This window comes from Ornithorhynchus anatinus, chromosome 3 (genome assembly GCF_004115215.2).
Source record: "Ornithorhynchus anatinus isolate Pmale09 chromosome 3, mOrnAna1.pri.v4, whole genome shotgun sequence".
Classification (NCBI taxonomy): domain Eukaryota; kingdom Metazoa; phylum Chordata; class Mammalia; order Monotremata; family Ornithorhynchidae; genus Ornithorhynchus; species Ornithorhynchus anatinus.
This window is the reverse complement of record NC_041730.1, coordinates 53,124,901-53,150,212: the sequence shown is the minus strand read 5'-3', so window position 1 is coordinate 53,150,212 and position 25,312 is coordinate 53,124,901. Positions and strand designations below refer to the sequence as shown.

At 44.5% G+C, this 25,312-nt stretch overlaps 1 protein-coding gene across 2 annotated transcripts in view; it reads left to right on the top strand.

The window, feature by feature from the left end:
- The window catches only part of SLC14A2 (solute carrier family 14 member 2), a 736,943-nt gene that overhangs the window by 625,713 nt on the left and 85,918 nt on the right, over nt 1-25,312 (top strand). The gene's annotated exons all lie outside the window — the stretch shown is intronic.

Genomic DNA, 25,312 nt, shown 5'->3' with positions numbered 1-25,312 from the left:
AGAAAGTGGCCAAGTTGAGATTGGAATCCTGGTCCTCTGACTCCAGACCCATGCTCTTTCCACTAATTTATGCTGCTTCTCTGTCAGAGGAAGTCAAACATCTTGTTGAATTGCTCCACCCGCAGTGGATTTGGGTCCAAGGGTAGGAGAAAGAGAGGACTGGTGGATGAGGATTACTGGTGGATGAGGATGAGGATGAGGATTGGAGATTTTTGCAGTCTTCACAGAAGAAATGGTAATCAAGGCCATTTCTCAGGACCTAGAGAAGTATTTTCCTAAAACTGGAACTTGCCAGGCAGAGTCCAAGAGCCATCATAGACGATGAAGAAGGTATGGCTAAAGAAAGCGGAAGCATCTCAAATGAGAATCAAGCCAACCCCTTGATCATAGGCACAGAAATATTCCATCAGCCAGAGAAAGAAGTTTAGTTATCAAAAAATAGCCCAAGACAAACCCAGAATATGGATTAAAGTCTTGGAAATTCCTAGATGAAAAATGTTGGTGGAAACGGCACTTTCTTGCTCCCAGAACCAGCTCTGACTTCTCACAGTCATTTATGATGTCCCACCCCCGTTTCAGTAGGGATGCAGCCGGAGAAATGTCCAGGCCTAGTGAACCTTACTAAAGGAGATGAAGCGAGCCACTGGTTTTGGTACAAGCTTTCTATTGATCTTCAGGGAAACTCTTTCAGCTCAAAAAGCTGCAAGCAGATCCAAAAGTCCTTGAGGGAGACAGTCACCCAGGCTTGCCAGGAGAGTGGAGATAAATCTGCCCAGGAGGTGCTCGTACAGGAAGACAAGCACACGCTGGTGAATCCCTTAGCAGAATCAGTCTGGCACTGCCAAATGGTGATTTTCCTATAGAAGACCAAGCACCTGGTACCTATCTTTCTGAGGGAAATCTTCCATGTAACCTAAAATTTTCTCAAGCACCATGGACCTGAAACCTAACCCGAACATCTGCTTCTTGAACAGGATGCTGTCTAAATTCGTTATGGGCAGGGAGCAGGTTTATCAGCTCTGTTATATTGTACTCTCCCAAGTACTTAGTATGGTGCTCTGCACACAGTCAGCTCTCAGTACTTATGATTGATTGATTAACACCATCCTGATGATAAAAACACAGAAAACTGTTTCAAGAAAGCCTGCATGACCTCCTGAAGTTTCTTTGTGGTGCCATTAGAATATTAATCTTCAGACCCAACTGCAAATCTAGAGTGGGAGCTAGGTCTAAAACCTTGTCTGTAGCTGCCCAAACAGACCCTGTCCCCAGTATCTCATTTTGAGCAGTTCTGTCACATACTAGCCATATTTTCCATCAGATGGCAAGAGACGTTCATCGATGATGAGATCCTAGAACATAGTCTACTTGAATCAAAGCAATGTTAAAATCACCCATTTTCCCAGGGTGGGACATGCAAAGAGCATGGATGAAAGCAGGGAACACAAGCAGTTGCTGCTGTATGCAATGAAATATGCCACACGCAAGCTTGGTGGGCAGAAGAAACATTTTAAAGATGTATCTCACCTCAATTTCAAAGGTTGCAGCATAACCTAGTGAGAAGCCACATGGCTTAGTTGGATAGAGCATGGGCCTGGGAGTCAGAAGGACCTGGGTTCTAATCCTGGCTGTGGATCATGTCTGTTGTGTGATCTTGGGCAAGTCACTTCACTTCTCTGTGTCTCTGTAATCTCAGCTGTAAAATGGGGATTAAGATTGTGAGCCCTATGTGGGGCAGGGACTATGTCCAAATTGATTAGCTTGTATCTACCCCAGAATTTAGTACAGTGCCTGGCACATTGTAAATGCTTAACAAATACCATAAAACAATAGCTGTAGGTGGCCGAGAATCTAGCTGCAGATGCTACCTGAGACATGGCAGCCAGGGAATGGAATGGAAGCTTTAAATGACCATGCATTTAGGATTTATGGTTGACCTGTGTAAAGCCAAGGACCATCTTTCCTTGAGAACAAGAATCACTGGCACTAATGTCAACTTCAAAAGAGAGAAACAAATATTATTTTTAATGATATTTTCTAAGTGCTTACTGTATGTCCAACTTGGTTTTAAGCATTGGGGTATTACAAGTTAATTAGGTCAGACACAGTCCCTTTCCAACATGGGGCTCACAGTCTAAGTAGGAAGGAGAACAGATATTGAATCCCCATTTTACCATTGAGGGAATTGAGGCAAAGAGAAGTTACGTGATTTGCCCAAGGTCACATAGCAATCATTTGGTAGAGCTAGGATTAGAACCCAGGTCCTCTAACTCCTGAGCCCATGTTCTTTTCACTCGGCCATGCTGCTTCTCATTTCTTGGAAACCAAGATGACACTGGATATAAGTTACAGCTAAAATCAATACTCCAGTTAAGAAATAAAATTCACTCTTCCAATGATCTTTCTCTCTCTCTCTGTATGTTGTTGGTCAGTTGTCTCCTGACTCGGATTGTACTCCCCATTGGTAGTAGAGATTCAGAGGCAGATACAAGGACTGAAAAGAGATCAGAGGCAGAGACAGGCTGTACCCCAGAATTTTTGTCCAAGGTGATAATAATAATAATAATGCTGGTATTTGTTAAGCGCTTACTATGTGCAGAGCACTGTTCTAAGCGCTGGGGTAGACATAGGGGAATCAGGTTGTCCCACGTGGGGCTCACAGTCTTAATCCCCATTTTACAGATGAGGGAACTGAGGCAGAGAGAAGTTAAGTGACTTGCCCACAGTCACACAACTCACAAGTGGCAGAGCTGGGATTCGAATTCATGAGCCCTGACTCCAAAGCCCGTGCTCTTTCCACTGCGCCACGCTGCTTCTCACAGCCCTGTGACTTTTTCAATGTCCTCATTAGATCATTAGTAACCTGCTTTATACTCTTGGCATTTAACCTCAACAGAGGTATATGTCAATGTTGCTTCCTGGATATATGTTTTTTCTACTCTGACCTCTCTTTCCATGAGGCAGGATGAGTTCTAATCAGTTTGTTCTTATTACCTCGATGGGAAGATAGGGAAGCAGCATGGCCTCGTGGAAAGAGCCCATTCCTCGATTTTAATCCCGGCTCTACCACTTGTCTGCGGTGTGACCTTGGGCAAGCCACTAAACTTCCCTGTGCCTTATTTCCTCATCTGTAAAATGGGGATTAAATACCTGCTCTCCCTCCTACTAAACTGTGAACCTCATGTGGGACAGGGTCTTTGTCCAACCTAATTATCTTGTGTCTATTCCACTGCTGAATATACTGCTTGGTACATAGAAAGCACTTAAAAGTATCACAAAAAAATGAAGTGGGGGTGGGCGGGGGATGTTGGAGGTTGGGGCATGTGGATTACCCAGGTCTGTTTTGTGTAGGAAATGAGGAGAGGGGAGGAATGGGAGAGACTAGACTGTGATCCCGGTGTTTAGACTGTGAGCCCTTTATTGGGCAGGGATTGTCTCTATCTGTTGCCAAATTGTACATTCCAAGTAGTTAGTACAGTGCTCTGCACATAGTAAGCACTCAATAAATACAATTGAATGAATGAGAAGGAAATCAGAAACAAGGAACAGTAATGGGAGAAATGTTAAGATCCGAACTCCATTCAGTCTCCGTGCAGGTAAACCAAGCCTAGTCTGGAGGTGCACTGAGACAGGAGGCTGTCAAGAAATCAACCACAGAAGTCCAGAAACAACAGAGGGCTGGGAGGAAAGGGGATTAGACCTCGGGGGCCTGAGCTGTTGTCCTGAGCTTGGAGAAGAAGAAGTATTTTCATGAAATATCCTGAAGAAGGAAAAAGACTTTAAGAACTTGTTTCCTCCATCTCCCCTACTAAATAGCGTGGCGCAGTGGAAAGAGCACGGGCTTTGGAGTCAGGGCTCATGAGTTCGAATCCCAGCTCTGCCACTTGTCAGCTGTGTGACTGTGGGCAAGTCACTTAACTTCTCTGTGCCTCAGTTCCCTCATCTGTAAAATGGGGATGAAGATGTGAGCCCCACGTGGGACAACCTGATTCCCCTGTGTTTACCCCAGTGCTTAGAACAGTGCTCTGCACATAGTAAGCGCTTAACAAATACCAACATTATTAAATGAGTCAAGCAGATGGGAACCGAGATAAGTGAGATAGATATTTCAAGACCTGTGGTGGAGCAGATCCCACTACTCATTTGGTCCCCCAACCAGAATCTGACAACCTTTTCCTCTCTAACGTGAATCCTTCCTGCTTCAGTTCAAACTTGTAGAGGAGTCCAGATGGAGCCTCAGGGGGTGGCCTGGGAGAAATAGAGGTCAGCCATAGCTCATTTCAGGGGAGATGGTTTTAACAAGAAATTTGGAATAAGCTCTTACCCTGCTACAGCCACAGTAGAACTTCCCTGACAAGATTCTTTAAAATCTGGGAAAGCAGTCTGGCCTAGAGGAAAGAGCATGGGGCTTGGTTCTAATCCTGGCTCTGTCAGTTGCTTGCTGTGTGACCTTGGGTATGTCATTTGACTTCTCTGTGATGCAGTTTCTTCAAATGCCAAAGGGGAATTCAATGCCTCATCTCCTTCCTGCTTAGCCTGTGAACCCCATGCAGGACAGGGACTGTGTCTGACCTTAGTGAACTGTACCTATCCCAGCGCTTACAACAGTGTTTGACACAGTAAGTGCTTAACAAATACCATTAAAAAAAACCATCTACCTCTAATTATCACCATAATTCATCCAGACTTCCTTATGTTTTCAGCCCCATTAGAACTGCATCCTTTACCAGATAGAACTCCCCTTGTGATTTATGCATCCGACTAAATGCCTAGCAAATTGACTTCCTCAAATATGTCGAGGGAGCCTGTTGGAAAACATGAAGAATGACAGGATGGTGCCATATGCATGATGTTCAAAGTCACCAGTTGTTAAAGGTTAGATCAAAGCCACAGCTGAGCCCTGCTCCTTCTGAAAATTATGCTACATCTACTACTAGTGTGCAAGCAGATTCTCCTCTAAAGGAAAACTCCACAAAAAAACAGGATGACCTAGTGGGAAAGAGCACAGGCCTGGGAATCAGAGGACCTGGGTTCTAATCCTGGATCTGCCATTCGCTTACTGTGTGACCTTTGGCAAGGCACTTTACTTCTGTGTGCCTCATTTCTGTTCTCCCTCCTTCTTGGACTGACAGCCTTAGACTGTCCAACCTAATTAATTTGTATCTACCCAAGATCTTAAAACAGTATTTGACACATAGTGAGCACTATGTGAGTGCTTAATATACCATAAAAAAATCCATACTCAAGTTTTGGGGAGTGGTTCAGATGAGAGCCAGGTGGTTTCTCCTCACTTGCTGCTCATGGATGGGAAGCCTGTGGGTTCTGAGCTTTGGACTTTAGGGTAGAGGATCCTCTCCCTCTAAGATGGAGATTTGGGGGTCTCTGGGAAAACTGGCCCATCCTTTGTTCATTCGTGCCTATTTATTGAGTGCTTACTACTACTAATAATAATGTTAATATTTGTTAAGTGCTTACTCTGTGCTGAACACTGTTTTAAGCACTGGTGTAGATACAGGGTAATCAGGTGAGGCTCGCAGTTAATTCTCATTTTGCAGATGAGAGAACTGAGGCACAGAGAAGTTAAGTGACTTGCCCACAGTCACACAGCTGACAAGTGGCAGAGCCGGGAGTCGAACCCATGACCGCTGACTCCGAAGCCCAGGCTCTTTCCACTGAGCCACACTGCTTCCCCTGTGCAGAGCAGTGTACTAAGTGCTTGGAAAATACAAGACAGCAATAGAGACAGTCCATGCCCACTTTGAGCTCACAGTCCAGGGGCTGGAGACAGACATAAATATAAGTAAACACATAAGTGCTGTGGGGCAGGAAGAGTGGGGCAGAGCCAAGGGCGTTAAGGGAAGGGCAGTTCAGGAAAAATGAGGCTTAGTCTGGGAAGGCCTCTTAGAGGAAGTGTACCTTCAGTAGGGCTTTGAAGGGGAACAGAGTGATTGTCTGGATTTTTTGAGGAGTCATGGCATTCCAGGACAGAGGTAAGACACGATTCAGGGGTTGGTGGTGATCCAGGAGAGATAGAGCCACAGTGAGAACGTTAGCACTTTCTCTAGGCTGGTATGTAGAAGAAAAGAAGGGAGGTGAGGTAAGAAGGGGCAAGGTGAAGGAGTGCTTTAAAGCCAATAGTGAGGAGTTTTTGTTTGATACAGAGGTGGATAAGCAACCACTGGAGATTTTCAAGGAGGGGGGTGACAGGCCCTGAACATTTCTGTAGAAAGATAATCCAGGCAGTGGAGTGAAGTATGGACTGAAGTGGGGAGAGGCAGTAGGTTGGGTGTTCAGAAAGGAGGCTGATGCAGTAATCCAGTCGGGATAGGATGAGTGATTGCACTAACATGGTAGTGGTTTGGATGGAGGGGAAAGGGTGGATCTTGGCGATTTTGTGAAGGTGAAATGACAGGATTTGGTGATGGATTCTATATATGGATTAAATGAGAGAGCAGAGTCAAGGTTACGGGCTTGTGAGACAAAAAGGATGGTTGTGCCAACTACAGTGCCGGGAAAGTTGCAGACCGGGTTTGGGAGGAAAGATAAGGAGCTCTGTCATGGACATGTTGAGTTTGAGCTGGCAGAAGGACATCCAGATAGAGATATACTGAAGGCAGGAAGAGATGCCAGCCTGGAGGGAAAAAGAGAGAACAGGGGAGGAGATGTAGATTTAGGTGTCATCTGCATAGAGATGGTAGTTGAAGGTGTGGGGGTGGTTGAGTCCTCCAAGAGAGTAAATGTAGATGGAAAATATAAGGGGACCTGGATCTGAACCTTTAGAGACCCCTACAGTCATGAGATGAGGTGGAGGAGGAGCCCAAGGAGAAGACTGAGAATGAATAGACAGAGAGATGAGGAGAACCAGGAGAGGACAGAGTCAGTGAAGCCACAGTTGGATAACGTATTGTGGAGAAGGGGATGGTCCACAGTGTCAAAGGCAGCTGAGAGGTCGAGGAGGATTAGGATAGAATAAAGGCCATTGGATTTGGCAAGGAGATCGTTGGTGTCGGTTGACAGGGTGGTTTCAGTGGAGTGAAGAGGGCAGAAGCCAGTTTGGAGCGTGCCCAAGAGAGAGTTGGAGGAGATGAATTTGAGGCAAGTGTAGATGTCTCGCTCAAGTAGTTTGGAGAGGAAGGGTAGGAGGGAGATGGGGCAATAACTGGAGGGGGCTGTGGGGTCAAGGGAGGGTTTTTTTAGGATGGGGGAGACTTAGACATGTTGGAAGGCAGTGGGGAGGAAGCCACTGGAGAATAAACAGTTGAAGATGATAGTTAAGGAGGGACGGAGAGAAGGTTTTTATAAGGTGCGAACCAATGGGGTCCGATGCACATGTGGAGGGGATGGCACTTGAGAGAAGGGAAGAGAGGAGAAGCAGCGTGGCTCAGTGGAAAGAGCACGGGCTTTGGAGTCAGGGCTCATGAGTTCGAATCCCAGCTCTGCCACTTGTCGGCTGTGTGACTGTGGGCAAGTCTCTTAACTTCTCTGTGCCTCAGTTCCCTCATCTGTAAAATGGGGATTAAGATTGTGAGCCCCACGTGGGACAACCTGATTCCCCTATGTCTACCCCAGCGCTTAGAACAGTGCTCGGCACATAGTAAGCGCTTAACAAATACCAACATTATTATTATTATTATCTCCTCTGGAGAACTGCTGGGAAGGATGGGAAAGTTGAAGAAGGGGGCCAAGAGGAGGGAGAATTGAGGAGGGAGAGGAGGGATTTGGGGACCTCACACATGATGGTGTTAATTTTCTTAATAAAGTAGATGACTAACTTAATAGAGTTGGGGGCAAGGGGTGGGGGTGGGGGTCAGGGGACCTGAGGAGGGAATTAAATGTCTGGAACAACTGGCAAGGGTGATGGGCATGGTTGTCAGTAAGGGAAGATAAATCGTTACCAGGCCGAGGAGAGGTCAGAGTTAAGGCAAAAAATGACAAACTTGAAGTGGACAAGGTTGTCCTGGCACATAGTAAGCACTTAACAAATACCACAATAATAATAATTACCATTATTATTAGTAGCATTATATGAAGTGACAGAACAGGACCCAGGTCCTTTTGATTCCCAGGCCTATCTACTAGACCATGTTGCTCCCCTAAGCAAGAAATATGATTGACTGACTGCCTCCAGATCACATGAGCCCCATAGACCTAGAAGTCATTTCCCAACAAGGAAGGAGCTGGGGATTGACTGTGAGCCCTATGTGGGGCAACGACTGTGTCCAACTCTATTAATTTGCATTTAGAGCAGTGCCTGGCACATAGTAAGTGTTTAACAAATACCACAATTGTTATCATTATTATTATTACTAATAATACTAATAGGGATTTGAAGGTGGGAAGCATGATTGTCTGTCAAATATGAAAAGGGAGGGAGTTCTAGGCCAGCAGCAGGATATGGGCAAGAGGTCAGCAGCGAGATAGACAAGATCCAGATACTGTGAGTGGGATGCCATTAGAGGAAGTGATCTAAGTGCTGGAGTAGATACAAGATAATTGGGCTGGACACACTCCCTGTTTCACATGGGGGTCATCACAGTCTTAAAGCTCATTTTACAGGTGAGGGAACTGAGGCACAGAGAAGTGAAGTGACTTGCCCAAGTTCACACAACAGACAAGTGGTGGAGCTGGGATTAGATCACATGACCACCTGACTCCCAGGACCGTGCTCTATCCACTAGGCCATGCTGCTTGGGAAAGTCACTTCACTTCTCTGGGCCTCAGTTACCTCATCTATAAAATGGAAATTAAGACTATAAACTCCATGTGGGAAAGGGACTGTGTCCAATCTGATTAGCTTGTATCTAACCCAGGGTTTAGAACAGTGGTTGACACATAGTAAATGCTTAAAAAATACCATGATTATTGCTATTACTATTATTATGTGCTTATTGTGTGCAGAGCGATTGGGAGAGTACAATACAAGAAGGTGACAGACACATTCCCTGACCACAATGATCTTACAGACTAGAGAAGGAGACAGATATTAATATAAATAAAAAAATTGCAGCTTCGTATATAAGTGCTGTGAGCCTGGGACAGGGGATGAATAAAGAGTGCAAGACAGGGTGAAGGGCATCGGAAAAAAGAAGGGCTTAATCAGAGAAGGTCTCTTGGAGGAGATGTGCTGTTCAATAAGGCTTTGAAAGCAGGGAGAGTAATTGTCTGTTGGATATGAAGAGGGAGGGCTTTCTAGGCCAGGACATGAGCGAGAGGTTGGACTGGTAGAGTGGGTTGGGGTTTGGGTGGAAGGAGACATTGATTGACAAGCTGAATGATGGAAGACCTCAAGGTCACTTTAGGGTTGGCCCCATTGGTCTTCCCAAGATACAGACTGCTTTCAGGAGAGCATATTATCAATCCTGCTGATGGCGTCCCTGGGGGCATCTGGCAAGAGCGTGTGCTTAAGTTAGGGGTTTACCTTAGAAACCTAGCTCCCTATCCTCAGAATGGAATAGGCACATGAACTGGTTAACTCCAGTGGTTGCTATGGAGAACCTTCAAGGCCACTGGCCAAATTGAGCAACTTTGGATGATTTTTTGCCACTGTTTGGATTCAGATTTGCCATCGTCCTTTCCCACAGAGAATATGATAAAAACCAAGGAACCACCTGATCCCCCGTGACTAAGTCATTCACCTGTCTGGAGTCAGGAGACTGGCAGACCAAATGACCTCTCAAGTTCTCTTCGCCCCCTAGGAGTCTAGGAATTAGAGAGGGGGTGAAAAGGGACTCCTCTCATCTTCCTGCCCAGGAACACTGGTTTCCAGTTGGGGAGAGGAGAGCCAAGCTCTTTATTCCTTCCATTTTGCAGCTGAGAAACTTATTCAACTTATTTAGTAACCTATTCAATATTGATCAGTCAATCAGTCAATCAGTCATATTTATTGAGCGCATACTGTGTGAAAAGCATTGTACTAAGCACTTGGGATAGTACAATATAACAAAATTGGTAGACATGTTCCCTACCCACAAGAAGCTTACAGTCTAGAGGGGGAAACAGACATTAATATCAATAAAATTACAGACATATACATATATGTTGTGGGGCTGAGGGAGAGGTGAAAAAAGGGAGCAAATTCAAGTGCAATGGTGACACCAAAGGGAGGGGGAGAAGAGGAAATGAGGGTTTAATGAGGGAAGGTGTCTTGGAGAGATGTGTCTTCAAGAAACAGCATGGCCTAGTGAATAGAGCATAAGCCTGGGAGTCAGAAAGACCTGGATTGCAGTCCTGGGTCCACGACTTGTCCGCTGTGTGATCTTGGGCAAGTCACTTCACTACTCTGTGCCTCAGTTCCCTCATCTGTAAAATGGGGATTGACTGTGAGTCCTACATGGGACAGGAACTGTGTCCAACTCGATTAGCTTATATCTACCCCAGCACTTAGAGCAGTGCCTGGCCCATAGTAAGTGCTTAACAAATGCCACAATTGTTATTGTTATTATTATTACTAATAATAATACTAATAATGCCTTGAAGATGGAGAGAATGATTGTCAGATATGAAGAGGGATGCAGTTCAAGGCCAGCAGCAGGACATGGGCAAGAGGTTGGTGGTGAGATAGGCACCATCGAGATACTGTGAGTGGGTTAGTATTAGAAGAACAAAGTATGCTAGCTGGGTTGTAGTAGGAAAGCAGTGAGGTATGGTAAGAGGGGACAAGGTGATTGATTTCTTTAAAGCCAATGGTAAGGAGTATAAACTCAATCCTTCATCATATCCATCAGTGTGGCATGTTGCCAAGACATTTTTGGCTAGGACAAGGGCCTGCAACCCGAGGCTCTGTTTTTGGAATCAAATGTGGCTCTTGAACCAGGGAAGGGAGAGGGTGTTGGAAGGGTAGTGAAATGTGAGGGATTTAAACCACCCAGAGCGCTGAGCTACAGTGGGGGGCCTCACTACACAGCCCACACTGTGAGGTTCCATTGCCATTCATAGCACTGTGGTCACAGCCCACCTAAAAGCAGAGGTAGACGGGAATGACCTCTGTGTTCTGTCCAGCCCAATGGTGCTACAGAAAGCCCCTGAGGGTCTGCCATCAATCAGTCAATAATGTTGTGGACAGAGAATGTGTCTACCTATCAACTCTGTTGCATGTAATTTATTTACATTAATGTCTGTCTCCTCCTCTAGGCTGTAAACTTGCTGTGGGCAGGGAATATGTCTGTTACATTCTTACACTGTACTTCCCAAGTGCTTTGTGTAGTGCTCTGCACATAATAAGTGCTCAGTAAGTACCACTTGTTATTTTTAAGTAACAAGTACCATTTTTTAAGGAATCTGGTAAGTGCTTACTATGCACCAGGCACTGTACTAAGCTCTGGGGTAAATACAAAACTAATGAAAAATCATTGTTTTAATAACACTAGACTGTACTCTTTTCTGTGCTTTCCCTGAGGTCAATCAATCAGTGGTATTAAATGGGCACTTACTGAGTGCAGAGGACTGGACTAAGCACTAAGGAGAGTACAATGAAATAGAGTTGGGAAACAAGAAGTTGAACGCTCACGGTCCCTGAACTGAGGGTTTTGGGGGTGGTGTGACAACCCTCTCAGGTTGGACACAGTCCAGGTCCCATATGGGGCTTACAGTCTCAATCCCCCTTTTACAGATGAGGTAACTGAGGCACAGAGAAGTGAAGTGACTTGCTCAAAATCACCCAGCAGGTGAGGGAGAAGCAGGATTGGAACCCGGAGTCCTTCTGACTCTCACGCCCATGCTCTACCCACTCCGCCACTCTGTTTTTCATTAATGACCAACTACTCTGCGCAGAGCACTCTACTAAGCACGTGGGAGTGTACAATAGAATTAGTAGGAACAATTCTCTGCCTTTACAATAGAGCACGGAAGAGCAGAACTAAATTAATTACAGGTAAGAGAAGCAGTAGGGTGTAAAAATATTTACATATGTTCGGCAGGGGCTGGTGAGTGCCTGAGGAAAACAAAAGCAGCCTCCTGCTCTCCCTTTGTCCCAAGATTCCCCGATTGGTAAGTTAGTTGTTTAGGGAAGTGTGATTACCCTTTTGGTGCAAGCTTGCTTCTCTTCCCTCCCACAAACTTTTCTCCTCCTTCTTCTTCCCAACCCCTCAACAACGCAGAGAGGGGATAGGGGTGTTGAGCCTTCAGCTTCAGTTTTTTGAGGGCATAGGTGGTCTCTGCCAACTCCATTTTATTGTACCATCCCAAGTGCCTAGTACAGTCCTCTGCACTCAGTAAGTGGTCAGTCAATGCCACTGATTGATGGATTGACCTCAGAGAGAGTCTTCAGGCCAGGAAAGACTAAAGTCTAGTGTTTTTAAAGCAGTGATTTTTCACCCTGCTGTCACCCATGCTTTCCAATCTCTGAAGCACTGAACAGCAAGCAGTAAGAACAGCATTTTTGCTTTCAAACAGGCCAGGCAGGTTTCAAAGATGATCAATTTATTAGCTTCTGCAGCTCCTTAAATGTTGTCACTCTGTTCTTCTAAGCCACATACATCAAGTTGAAATGTCTCCTTTGGCCTGCAGGATAAAACCCAGCGACTTAGGGGTAAATGTAAACTCCTCTACTCCTCTTTGGAACCATTTTATGAACTGTGGGAATTAATGTCTTTGCCAAAAAGAGCTTTAGTGAATGTTTTTGTTCATTCTTCTTCTTTCTCATTCTTCTCATTTTTGGACTTCTAAAGACAGTTTCTCATAAACTTAGGCCCTTCATCTTAGGTACCATTATTTATACATTTTTGAGATGATTCCCATAAGCTTCATTTAAAAGGAAAGCATGAGAAACACACTGAAAACAGGGCATTGTTTTTATTGCAATGTCATCTTTTCATTTACTTCTTCACATATTAGCAACCTCTGGCATTGTAAAAATACTAATTAAGAGACTCTCACACCATTTCTCCCTAGAGGGTAAATACTTCCATACTATTTTACTACTGAGTGTCTGAGACACAGTTTAGAAAAGTCAGTGACAGGTTAAAAGAAAGGATCACAGAAATTCTAGCCAGTTTCCCCCTCCCAGACTAGCTAATGACATGCATCTTTGAACTATAGAAATCTAGTCATCATCCTCCCTTACAAACTAGCAATTATTCTGTGGAGTTTGTTTCTTACTGCTTTTTCTAAACTGGTTTTTAAATCTCCCAAGATATGGGGGTTTTTGGTGACTGAGTATAGATTTTATTCAGAGATGGCTCTCTTAGTCTAAGATGTTCACTGTTGTGCAAAAAAAAAGAGAAAGAAACAGTCTGGTCTGGAGTTTGTACTCTGTTGTTCTTATACTGGCCAGAACAGTCCCCTCTTGCATTTTGGGGGATGAAGCGTTCCAGTGGTTCTCTCTCAAAGACAATTAACAATCAGTCAATCAATGATATTTAATGTTCCCCCTCTAGACCATAAGCTCACTGTAGGCAACTGTTACATTGTACTCTCCCAAGCACTTAGTACAGTGCTCTGCACACTATAAATGCTAAACAAATATGAATGATTGGATGCTTACTATACACAGAGCACTGTATTTAAACACTTGGGAGAAAGCAATAAGATCAAGTTAGTAAACATGTTCCCTGTACACAACAATCTTGCAGTCTAGAAGTGCTCACTATCATGGATGCAGTGTTTCTGGTGCTGGTGGTGACAGCATTAAACTGAGGATATACTCTTCTTGAAGCTCTCCTCTAGACTGTAAGCTGTTTATGGGCAGGGTACATACCCACCTTTTCTGTTGTATCGTACTCTCACAAGTGCTAAATAAAGGGCTCTGCACTTCTCAATAAATATCATTTATTAATTGATTGACCCAGCAAGTTAGCAGTGGGGGTGAGTCAGTCAATGTCAATCATATTTATTGAGCGCTTACTATGTGCAGAGCACTATTCTAAGCTCTTGGGAGAGTACAATAAAACTATGAACAGACACATTCACTGCCCAAAATAATCTTACATTCAGAAGGAAAGGCAGAAATTGATATAAATAAATAAATTACAGATGGGCACATAAGTGCTGTGAGGCTAGGAGGGGGGTTGAATAAAGGGAGCAAAACAGGACAATGCAGAAGGAAGTGGGAGAAAAGGAAATAGAGCTCAGTCAGGAAAAAACCCTTGAAAGAGATGTGCCTTCAATAAGGCTTTGAAGGGGATAGAGAATAATTGTCTGTCAGATTTGAGGGGCGAGGATGTTCCAGGCTAGACAGAGCAGGTGGGCAAGAGGTCAGGGGTGAAATAGATGAGATTGAGAAACAGTGAGAAAGTTGGCATTAGAAGAGCTACGTATATGGGCTAGGTTGGCGAGTCATTCTTCCGCATATGTGGGCAACATATGACCTTGGACAAGTCACCTAACTTTTCTGTGCCTCAGTTCCCTCATCTGTAAAATGGGAATTAAGACTGTGAGCCCCGTGTGGGACAGGGAATGTGTCCAAGCCTAATAATTGTATCCAACCCAGCACTTGAAATAGTGCCTGGCACATAATAACACATGAGCAATAATAACACATAATCACATGAGCAAGACTGAGCTCCTCATCTTCCCTCCCAAACCCGGTCCGCTCCCAGACTTCTCTATCACCGTGGATGGCACGACCATCCTTCCCGTCCCTCAGGCCCGCAATCTCGGTGTCATCCTTGACTCGTCCCTCTCGTTCACCCCACACATCCTATCCGTTACCAAGACCTGCCGGTTTCACCTCTACAATATCGCCAAGATCCGCCCTTTCCTCTCCACCCAAACGGCTACCTTACTATTATGGGCTCTCGTTATATCCCGGCTAGACTACTGTGTCAGCCTTCTCTCTGACCTCCCTTCCTCCTCTCTCTCCCCGCTCCGGTCTATTCTTCACTCCGCTGCCCGGCTCATCTTCCTGCAGAAACGATCTGGGCATGTCACTCCCCTTCTTAAACAACTCCAGTGGTTGCCTATCGACCTCCGCTCCAAACAAAAACTCCTCACTCTAGGCTTCAAGGCTCTCCATCACCTTGCCCCTTCCTACGTCTCCTCCCTTCTCTCTTTCTACCGCCCACCCCGCACGCTCCGCTCCTCTGCCGCCCACCTCCTCACCGTCCCTCGGTCTCGCCCATCCCGCCGTCGACCCCTGGGTCACGTCCTCCCACGGTCCTGGAACGCCCTCCCTCCTCACCTCCGCCAAACTGATTCTCTTTCCCTCTTCAAAACCTTACTTAAAAATCACCTCCTCCAAGAGGCGTTCCCAGACTGAGCTCCTCTTCCCCCCTACTCCCTCTGCCATCCCCCCTTTACCTCTCCGCAGCTAAAGCCTCATTTTCCCCTTTTCCCTCTGCTCCTCCACCTCTCCCTTCCCATCCCCACAGCACCGTACTCGTCCGCTCAACTGTATATATTTTCGTTACCCTATTTATTTTGTTAATGAATTGTACATCGCCTTGATTCTATTTAGTTGCCATTGTTTTTACGAGATGTTCTTCCTCTTGACGCTGTTTAGTGCCATTGTTCTCGTCTGTCCGTCTCCCCCGATTAGACTGTAAGCCCGTCAAACAGCAGGGACTGTCTCTATCTGTTGCCGACTTGTTCATCCCAAGCGCTTAGTACAGTGCTCTGCACATAGTAAGTGCTCAATAAATACTATTGAATGAATGAATGAATAATAAGCACTTAAAAATGCCATAATTGTTATTATTGAAAAATACCACAAAATAACCCTCTGTTGGAGATGCCCTTCAGAAATGGCCCTGAAGATGGGAAAAGATTTGTTCTTCTGCAGCACAGGATGATTTGGGGACTGATTTTCATTCCTATTTGGGTGATATCAACTTGAAAGAAGAGAGCAAATGCCCCAGCCACCAAGATGCATAAGAAGCCTAGTTTTCATTTCTAGTGTTTTCAAGGTCTGGCTGTTTGGAAAATTCCTGTCTGACATGAGCAGGCTTTTTCTGTTTGAATTCTCAAAGGAAAGGAAAAGTCTTCTGGAGCCAGGAAAGAAACAGAGGATCCAAGGAGAGAGGAATGTGGTGTTGGATAAGTTTGAATTTATGAAATTTGGCCTCAGTCAGAAACCCGCTTCAAGGAAAGCAGTGCACAGTGTCACTGGCTTTTAAGCAATTTTTCTGTCCAGTGTTGAGCAGCATTTTCCTCATGGAAAATTTAGAATACTATTCTGTTTAAAACCTTCTCTGTTCTCTTTTCTCTCACTATCTTTCCTTTCAACTCTGAAGAATAGGCATTTGCAGAGAAATGGGAATATCCTTTCTTAAATATCTTTTGGTTCTTTATCTTTCTCCTCCCATCCGTCCTCGCTAAGCCTGTAATTCCATAGTATGACATAGATGTGTTTCCATGGCAATAGGAAAGCCAGTGGAGCTATGAAAGAGGATAGCATAAGTTGAACTACTGTCGATACAGTGTGGCCTGATCAAAAGAAAGTTGAAATGGCATTCTAGAGAGCTGAGTTCTAATTCTCACTCCATCTCTAGCACTCTGTGTTTCAGGGCCAGTCACATAGACTCCCTGCACCACTTCCACCTTGGGTCCAGCATAGAGGAGGAGGATTTGGAGATGGGGTGGAAGACCCCATTTTAGACAAAGCCCACAGAGGATAGTTTAGAAGGTACAAGTAGCAGGAAGGGAGCAGGAGGACAATCAGTCATATTTATTGAAGGTTTAGTATGTGCAAAGCACTGTATTAAGCATTTGGGAGAGTACAATAAAACAAAGTTGGTAGACACCTTCCCTGCCTACCATAAGCTGGGGAAGACAGATATTAATATAGATAAATTATGGGTATATACGTAAGTGCTGCGAGGCTAAGGGAGAAGTGAATAAAGGGAGCAAATCCAAATGCATGGGTTATGCAGAAGGGAATGGGAGAATAGGAAGAGGAGATGTACCTTCAATATGCCTTTGAAAATGGGGAGAGTAATTGTGTGTCAAACAGGACAGAGAAAAGTGAAATGAGTTTGGATTTTGTGTAAGGTCAAAGATAAGAAACAATTATAATTAAGTTCATTGGAAGTGAGGCAGGATAGGAGAGAGAGCGAGCGAAGGAAATCTGCCCAAATTTAGGATGAGAAAAGACTGACTAAGCACAGGCTTTTATGAAGTTGTTGGCATCAGTGAAGGGAAAGAGTTGTCCACAAGGTCAGTCATACATGCCCATGTCTCCCCCATCCTAAAGAAAAACCCTTTTTGACCCCACTTCCCCTTCCAGTTATCACCCTATTTCCCTCCTACCCTTCCTTTCCAAACTCCTAGAAAGAGTCATCTATACTCGCTGCCTAGAATTCCTGAACTCCAACTCTCTCCTGGACCCCCTCCAATCTGGCTTCCGTCCCCTCCACTCTACCGAGACTGCTCTCTCAAAAGTGACCCATGACCTCCTTCTTGCCAAATCCAATGGCTCCTACTCCATTCTGATCCTCCTTGACCTCTCAGCTGCCTTTGACACTGTAGACCATCCCCTTCTCCACACCTTATCTCACCTTGGCTTCACGGGCTCCATCCTCTCCTGGTTCTCCTCTTATCTTTCTGGCCGTTCACTCTCGGTCTCCTTCGCAGGCTCCTCCTCCCCCTCCCATCCTCTAACTGTAGGGGTCCCTTCAGGCTCGTATCTCCTCCTGCCTCCAGGACGTCTCCACCTGGATGTCTGATTGCCACCTAAAACTCAACCTGTCCAAAACTGAGCTCCTTTTCTTCCCTCCCAAGCCCTGTCTTCTTCCTGACTTCCCTATCACTGTGGATGGTACGACCATCCTTCCCATCTCTCAAGCCCCCAACCTTGGTGTCATCCTTGACTCAGCTCTCTCATTCACCCCACACATCCAATCCGTCACCAATGCCTGCCGGTCTCACCTTTACAGTATTGCCAAGATCTGCCTTTTCCTCTCCACCCAAACGGCTATCTTACTGGTACAGGCTCTCATAATATTATTGTGAGATTATTATTGTGGATTATTGTGTCAGCCTTCTCTCTGATCTCCCTTCCTCCTGTCTCTCCCCGCTCCAGTCTATTCTTCATTCCACTGCCTGGCTCCTCTTCCTGCAGAAATGCTCTGGGCATGTCACTCCCCTTCTTAAAAACCTCCAGTGGTTGCCCATCAACCTCCGCACGAAAGAAAAACTTCTCATTCTAGGCTTCAAGGCTCTCCATCACCTTGCCCCCTCCTATCTCTCCTCCCTTCTCTCTTTCTACTGCCCATCCTGTAGGCTCCGCTCCTCTGCCGCCCACCTCCTCACTGTCCCCCATTCTCGCCTATCCTGCTGTCGAACCCTGGCCCACATCCTCCCGCTGTCCTGGAATGCCCTCCCTCCTCACCTCTGCCAAACTAACTCTCTTCCCCTCTTCAAAGCCCTATGTAGAGCACACCTCTTCCAAGAGGCCTTCCCAGACTGAGCTTCCCCTTTTCCCTCTGCTCCCTCTGCTCCCTCTCTGCCCCCCCTTCACAATCCCCCAGCTAAGCCCCCTTCCCCCCTTTCCCTCTGCTCCTCCCCCTCTCCCTTCCCCTCTCCTCAGCACTGTGCTCATTTGTATACATTTTTATTACTGTATTTATTTTGTTAATCAGGTGTACATCCCCTTGATTCTATTTATTGCGATTAAGTTGTCTTGTTTTTGTCCGTCTGTCTCCCCTGATTAGACTGTAAGTCCTTCGATGGGAGGGATGGTCTCTCTGTTGCCGAATTGTACATTCCAAGTGATAGTACAGTGCTCTGCACATAGTAAGTACTCAATAAATACTATTGAATGAATGAATCAATCAAGGGTCATGAAGTTGATAAGACATCAGTGACATCAGGCAGACAGCCCATAGAAACCACCAGGTCATTTTCCATGCACCTGATACTAGAAGTTTAAGGCTGAAATTCTTGGAATTAACTGTATTATCCAGGGTTCTCCAAGTATTTTTCTCCATTTAACGCATCTGGAGAATGACACCCTAAAGCATTTCAAATCTGTGTTTACCATATTCCAAGGAGACTTAGATCATTTGAACTTCCCTCCAAAACCGTATTTGTGCCCTAAATTATTATTAGTATTATTATTATTATCATTATTATTATGTGCCAAATTTGTAATGAGCACTTGGGGAGATTTTGTGGCATAGTGGAACTCTAAAAGTTGGAGGTCCCATGTTCTAGTCCCAGCTCTGCCACTGGTCTACTGCATAACTTTGGGCAAGTCACTTAACCTCCCAATGCCTCAGTTTCCCCATCCATAAAATGGGGATAACTATACTTGAACCACGCAGGGAGTTTGTGAGAGGTAAATTAAAATAAGTAATGTAAGGTGCTTTGGTAATAAAAACACTAAATAGAACTCACTCTAGCCTGCATTGAATGGAACATGTCTACTAACTGTTTTGTATTACACTTTCCCAAATGCTTAGTAAAATGCTTTGCACACAGTCAGTACACAGTAAATGCCATTGATTGATCAGGGTAGATACAAAATACTCAGGTTGGATACAGTCCTTGTATCACATGGGGTTGACAGTCTAAGTTGGAGAGAGAAAAGATATATGAAGTTATTTCTCCCCTCACTTTTCCTCCTTGAAATAAATAGATTTTCCATAATAATAATGTTGGTATTTGTTAAGCGCTTACTATGTAGAGCACTGTTCTAAGCACTGTGGTAGATACAGGGTAATCAGGTTGCCCCACATGGGGCTCACAGTTGTCATCCCCATTTTACAGATGAGGGAACTGAGGCTCAGAGAAGTGACTTGCCCACAGTCATACAGCTGACAAGTGGCAGAGCTCCATGTCCTGTGCAAGCACACTGAGATCCACCAACTCAAGCAGCATGGCCTAGTGGATAGAGCGTGGGCCTGAGAGTCAGAAGGACTTGGGTCCTACTCCCAGCTCTGCCTGTTGTCTGCTGTGTGACCTTGGGCAAGTTATTTCACTTCTCTGGGCCTCAGTTCCCTCATATGTAAAATGGGTATTAAGATTGTGAACCCCATGTGGAACATGGACTACATACAACCTGATTACCTTGTATCTATATCACTGTTTAGAACAGTTTCTGGTTCTGAAAGAGCTGAAGAATTTATGGTTTCTCCACATACAGTTAAAACCTTGATATTCACAAGTCTTGCATCAGTTTTCAAGGAAGCAGATGAACTTATAAAATGATTAGAGAAGAATATCAGAAATGCTACTCGTCAATGTGTTTAGAACCTTTAACCTCTTTCAATTTTAGTTTTTATATACAGATTCTTAGAGCTGGAATGGCATCACAATTCACTGGGACCAGCCCCCTGCCTCCGATCAGATGAATGCCTAAATCATCTCACAGGACCGACATAACTAAAACTGTAGTAGTAGTAGTGAAAGCATTTATTAAACTTTTACTATATAGAAAACTGTACTAAGCATTGGAAAAGAAGTACTCAATCAGTGGTATTTATTGAGCTCTTCTGGGTTTGGGACATTGTACAAAGTCCTTGGGAGATTTGGTAGACACATTCCCTGACCTCAGGGATCTTACTATCTAGTGGGGCATACAGACATTAAAATGAATTACCAGATAGGAGAAGCAAGTGAATATAGGATATGTATATTACTGCAATGGGGCGAGCAAAAAATTGCTTAAGAGGTATAGACTCGAGTGCATAGCTAACATTCAAGAGAGGACAAGTATGGTGCGGAAATGAGAGGTGAGTCAGAGAAGGCTTCTTGGAGGAGATGGGCTTTTAGTGGGATTTGAAGGTGGGGAGAGTCGTGGTCTGTCGGTTTGAAGGAGGAAGTTACAGGCTAGGGGGAGGACATGAGCAAGGGGTTGATAGTGACAAAGATGAGATAGAGGAATGGTAATCATGTTGTCATTAGATGAGTTAGGCTAAGTAGGAGGGGAAGTGCTGACTGAATGCCTTAAATCCAGTGGTAAAGAGTTTTAGTTGGATGTGGAGTTGGGTGGACAACTGATGAAGAGATTTTGAGGAGCTGAGAGATGGGTGTGGAAAATTTTTTAGAAAAATGACCTGGGTAGCAGAGGGAAATGTGGGCTGGAGTGGGGAGAGCCCAGAGGCAGTGAGGTCAGGCTGGAGACAGATTGATCAATCAATTAATCAAAGGTATTTATTGAGTGCTTACTGTGTGCAGAGCATTGTCCTAAGCTCTTGGGAGGGTACAGTACAACAGAGGTGTTAGACACTTCAGTGCACACAAAGAGCTCACAGTCTAGAAAGGGCGATAGACCAGCATGGTTTAGTGGAAAGAGACTGAGCTTGGGAGTCAGAGGTCATGAGTTCTAATCCCGGTTCCACCACTTATCAGCTGTGTGACTTTGAGCAAGTCACTTCTCTGTGCTTGAGTTACCTCATCTGTAAAATGAGGATTATGACTGTGAGCCCCATGGGGGACAACCTGATTACCGTGTACCTACCCCAGTGCTTAGAACAGTGCTTGGTACATAGTAAGTGCTTAAAAATACCACCATTGTTATTATTATTACTATCATTATTATTACTACAGACAAATTAGGGATATGTATATAAATGCACTGGGGCTGAGGATGGGGTGATTATCAAGTGCCTACAGGTGCACAGATGTCACAGAAAGGCAAGGGAGTAAAGGAAAAGAAGAATTAATTGGGGAAAGTCTCTTGAAGGAGATGCGGTTCTAATAAGACTTTCAGGGTGATCTGTCATATATGGAAGGGGAAGGATTCCAGGTCAGAGGGAGGGTGTGCACAAGGAGTCAGAGGTGAGATAGATGGGAGATAAGTAAAGTGAGCAAGCTGGCACTAGAGAAGTGAAGTGTGCAGGCTGGGCTGTAGTAGGAAATCAGTAAAGTGACGTAGCTTACTACAGAGCTTTGCACACAGTAAGAACTCAGTCTGATTCAGTTGAATGTAGGAGGAGGTGAGCTAATTGAATGTTTTAAAACCAGTGGTAAGGAGGTTCTGTTTGATGCATAGTCAAGTCAGGATGTGATGAGTGCTTTTATTAGTTTGGTAACAGTTTGGGTAGAGAGGAAGGGGTGGATTCTAGAGATGTGACAGGAGAAATGACAGTGTTTGATGAAAGACTGACTATGCAGGTTGAATGAGAGAAGTGAGTCGAGGTTAATGCCAAGGTTACTGACTTGTGAGACAGGGAAAACAGTGGTGTTATCTATAATGTGGAAAAGTCACGGAGAGAATGGAGGTTGGGAAGGAAGATGAGGAATTCTGTTTTGGACATATTAAGTTTGAGGTGCCAGCAGACTATCCAAGTAGAGATGTCCTGAAAGTAGGAGGAAATGTGAGAGTGCCGGGAAGGAGAGGTAAGGGCTGAAGTGGTAGACTAGGGAATCAAACATGGAAGCCAAATTGCAGGAGGTCAAGGAGAGAATTGGAACAGAGCATGTGGAGGCAGTGGGTGTAAGCAACTTGTTTGAGTAGTTTGGAAAGGAAAGAGGAGTTCAAAGGTGTATAGTAAATTAGCCTCCTACAAGGTGCTTTAAGCAGAAAAAAGGACTGCTGTTCGGTCTTGGATAAATTGAAAATCATTCAATTAAAATTATTAATTGAGAACCTACTCTGTGCAGAGCATACCAGTTAATCAGCCAATTATATTTATTGAGTGCTGTGAGCAGAGCACTGTACTAAGTGATTGGGAGAGTACAGTATAACAAAATAACAGAGGCATTACCTACCCACAACAAGCACCAGTCAGGAGAGTACAATGCAATCAAATTCATAGACAACAGCTTTCGATCGAGGGAGGTGGCAGATCCTAAAATAAATTACAAGTAGAAGGAAATGATAGAACGTAAAGATAAGGGCAACAGAATATAGGGGTGAATAATACACTACCAGAACGATTGCAGATGGAATCTGGTGCATTCTGGGAGAGATGTGTCCGTGGTGTCGCTACGGGTCGGAAAGCACTCGACGGCATAAGACAAGACAAGAAGCCAAGTGTTTAAGAGAACTACCTAAGAACAAGCACAGCCAGCAGAAATTTCTGCTTGTTTTGGTTCTGCCAACAAACAGGTTCCTAATTTAATTAAAAATGTGATGTTAGGCTTTGAATTATTTTCATAAAGATTGAACAGTAATTTAGGGATATTTATCATTAGAGGAAAGAACATATAAAGGCATTTCATACTACTTTTTCCGGGGTTCTGGAATGTATCCTAATTCATTATATGTAAATCTATGGGAAAAAGTCTACCATAATATATCCATTCACGCTATAATCACATTTTCAAATAACATAATCCGACTGCATCGTGGGATGTGCTTGCGGTAAGACCAGAACCAGGGTTTCGAAGCAGTGTGTGATGCTAGCCACAGGAGGGAGCTAGGAGATCAAAGATAGCCACCAGGATGCATTTTTCTTTGCATTTTATTTCCACCACCCCTTCACCCTAAAAATTGGGCCCCAGCCAGAGACCTGGAGGCTGACTTTCAGCTGTGGCATACGTAATACGTAAAATTGCATCTGAGGATTGAAAACACGAGAGTCTGTTGATCCAGCTTTTAGGATGCTGCATATACAACCCAACAGCAGTTGACAGGTTGGAAGCCTTTGGTTGATTTGAAACATTTCTAAAGCTATGGGAGCAAGGTCCCTTATCTGTCTCTAGACCTTGCCCCTGTCACCAGAGGACAAGCCATTCACATGCCACCTCTCATGAGCCTATGTAATAGTGGATAAAGCATAGGCGTGGAAATCAGAAGACCATGGGTTATAATCCCAGCCCTGAAGCTTGTCTGCTGTGTGACCTTGGTCAAGTCACTTCACTTCTCTATGCCTCCATTACCTCATCTGTAAAATGGGATTGAGACTGTGAGCCCCATGTGTCCACCACATTTTCCTGTATCCACCCCAGTGCTTAGAGCAGTGCCTGGCACATAATGAATGCTCAACAAATACCATTATTATTATTACTATTATAATGCACCCATATTTCAGAATCCCTGGGTAGGTGTACTATTGGGCATAGAAAATTATTGAGAAGCAGCTTCTCCTAGTGGAAAGAAAATGAATCTGGGTATCAGAGAACCTGGGTTCTAATCCCAGCTCTGCCACTTGCCTGCTTTGTGACCTTGGGCAGATAACTTCATTTCTCTGTGCCTCAGTTCCATCTTCTGCAAAATGGGGATTTAATCTCTGTTCTCTCACTTACTTAGACTGTGAGCCCCATGTTGGACCTGATTAACTTGTATCTACTCCAGTGCTCAGTACACTGCTTGGCATATAGTAAGCTCTTAACAAATACCACAATTACTATTATTAATTTTTGTGGCTGTTTTCTCAAGAATAGAATCTCAGTTAACACTGACATGTTTGTTCTCCTCTTTGTTCTGTCTCTGCCCAAAGCATTAAAAAAAGTACTTCCTCAGCCTCCTAAGAAACAATGTGGCCTAGAGGAAAGAACTCAGACCTGGGAGTCAGAGAAACTGGGTTCTAATCCCCACTCTGCTACCGGCCTGCTTCTTGACCTTAGGAAACTTAGGACCTTAGGAAACTTAGGAAACTTCTCAGTGCCTCAATTTCTTCATCTGCAAAATGTGTGAACTTACTCATCAAAGTTGGAGCACCCTCAGTCTATCAACCAATCAAGACTATTTATTGACCATCCACTATGTGCAGAGCACTGTACTAAGTGCTCAAGAGAAAACAAAATTAGTACACTGATCCTTGAATTCAAGTTTACAACCCAAAGTACTCTGGGTAGTGCAACATGGACCCTGAACTTCACAGACATTGGAACTCCATCACACAAGGCCCAGGAGGGAAGGAGAAGGGGTACCAGCTGTGGATGATGTCCTGGTGAAGTGGATTTCCACAAAAATAATAGCTGTCAGTGTAATCTTCAGATGGCTTTAATTGCCACTGTAGGGTTTGAGCCAATGAGAAAGGGCCTTAATTCTATCATGATCAATCTTTAATCTGTAAGTGCCCAGTACAAAGCCAGTGGTCATAAATATGGTTGAATGATTATTTTTATTGTGTTTGTTAAGCACTTACTATGTGTCAAACACTGATCTAAGTTCTGGGGTCAGTGCAAGTTAATCAGGTTAGACAGAGTCCCTGACCCACTTGGGGCTCACACTCTAAATCAGTGGGAAAACATGCATTGAATCCCCATTTTACAGATGAGAAAACTGAGGCACAGAGGAGATAAGCAAGTTGCCCTAGATCACACAGCAGACAAGTAGTGGAGCCAGGATTGAGTGAATGAATGACTTCTGCAGGGTAACTACGGTGATAGCCTCAGTATTCATTGATGCTGATTGTGTACGAAACTGTACTAGTGCCTGGGACCACAAAATAATTGCAATTTATTACTAATTATCCCCATTTTACAGAGGCGGAAGCTGAATCCCAGAGGTAAGTAAGACACAGAGAAGTAAAGTGACTTGCCCAAG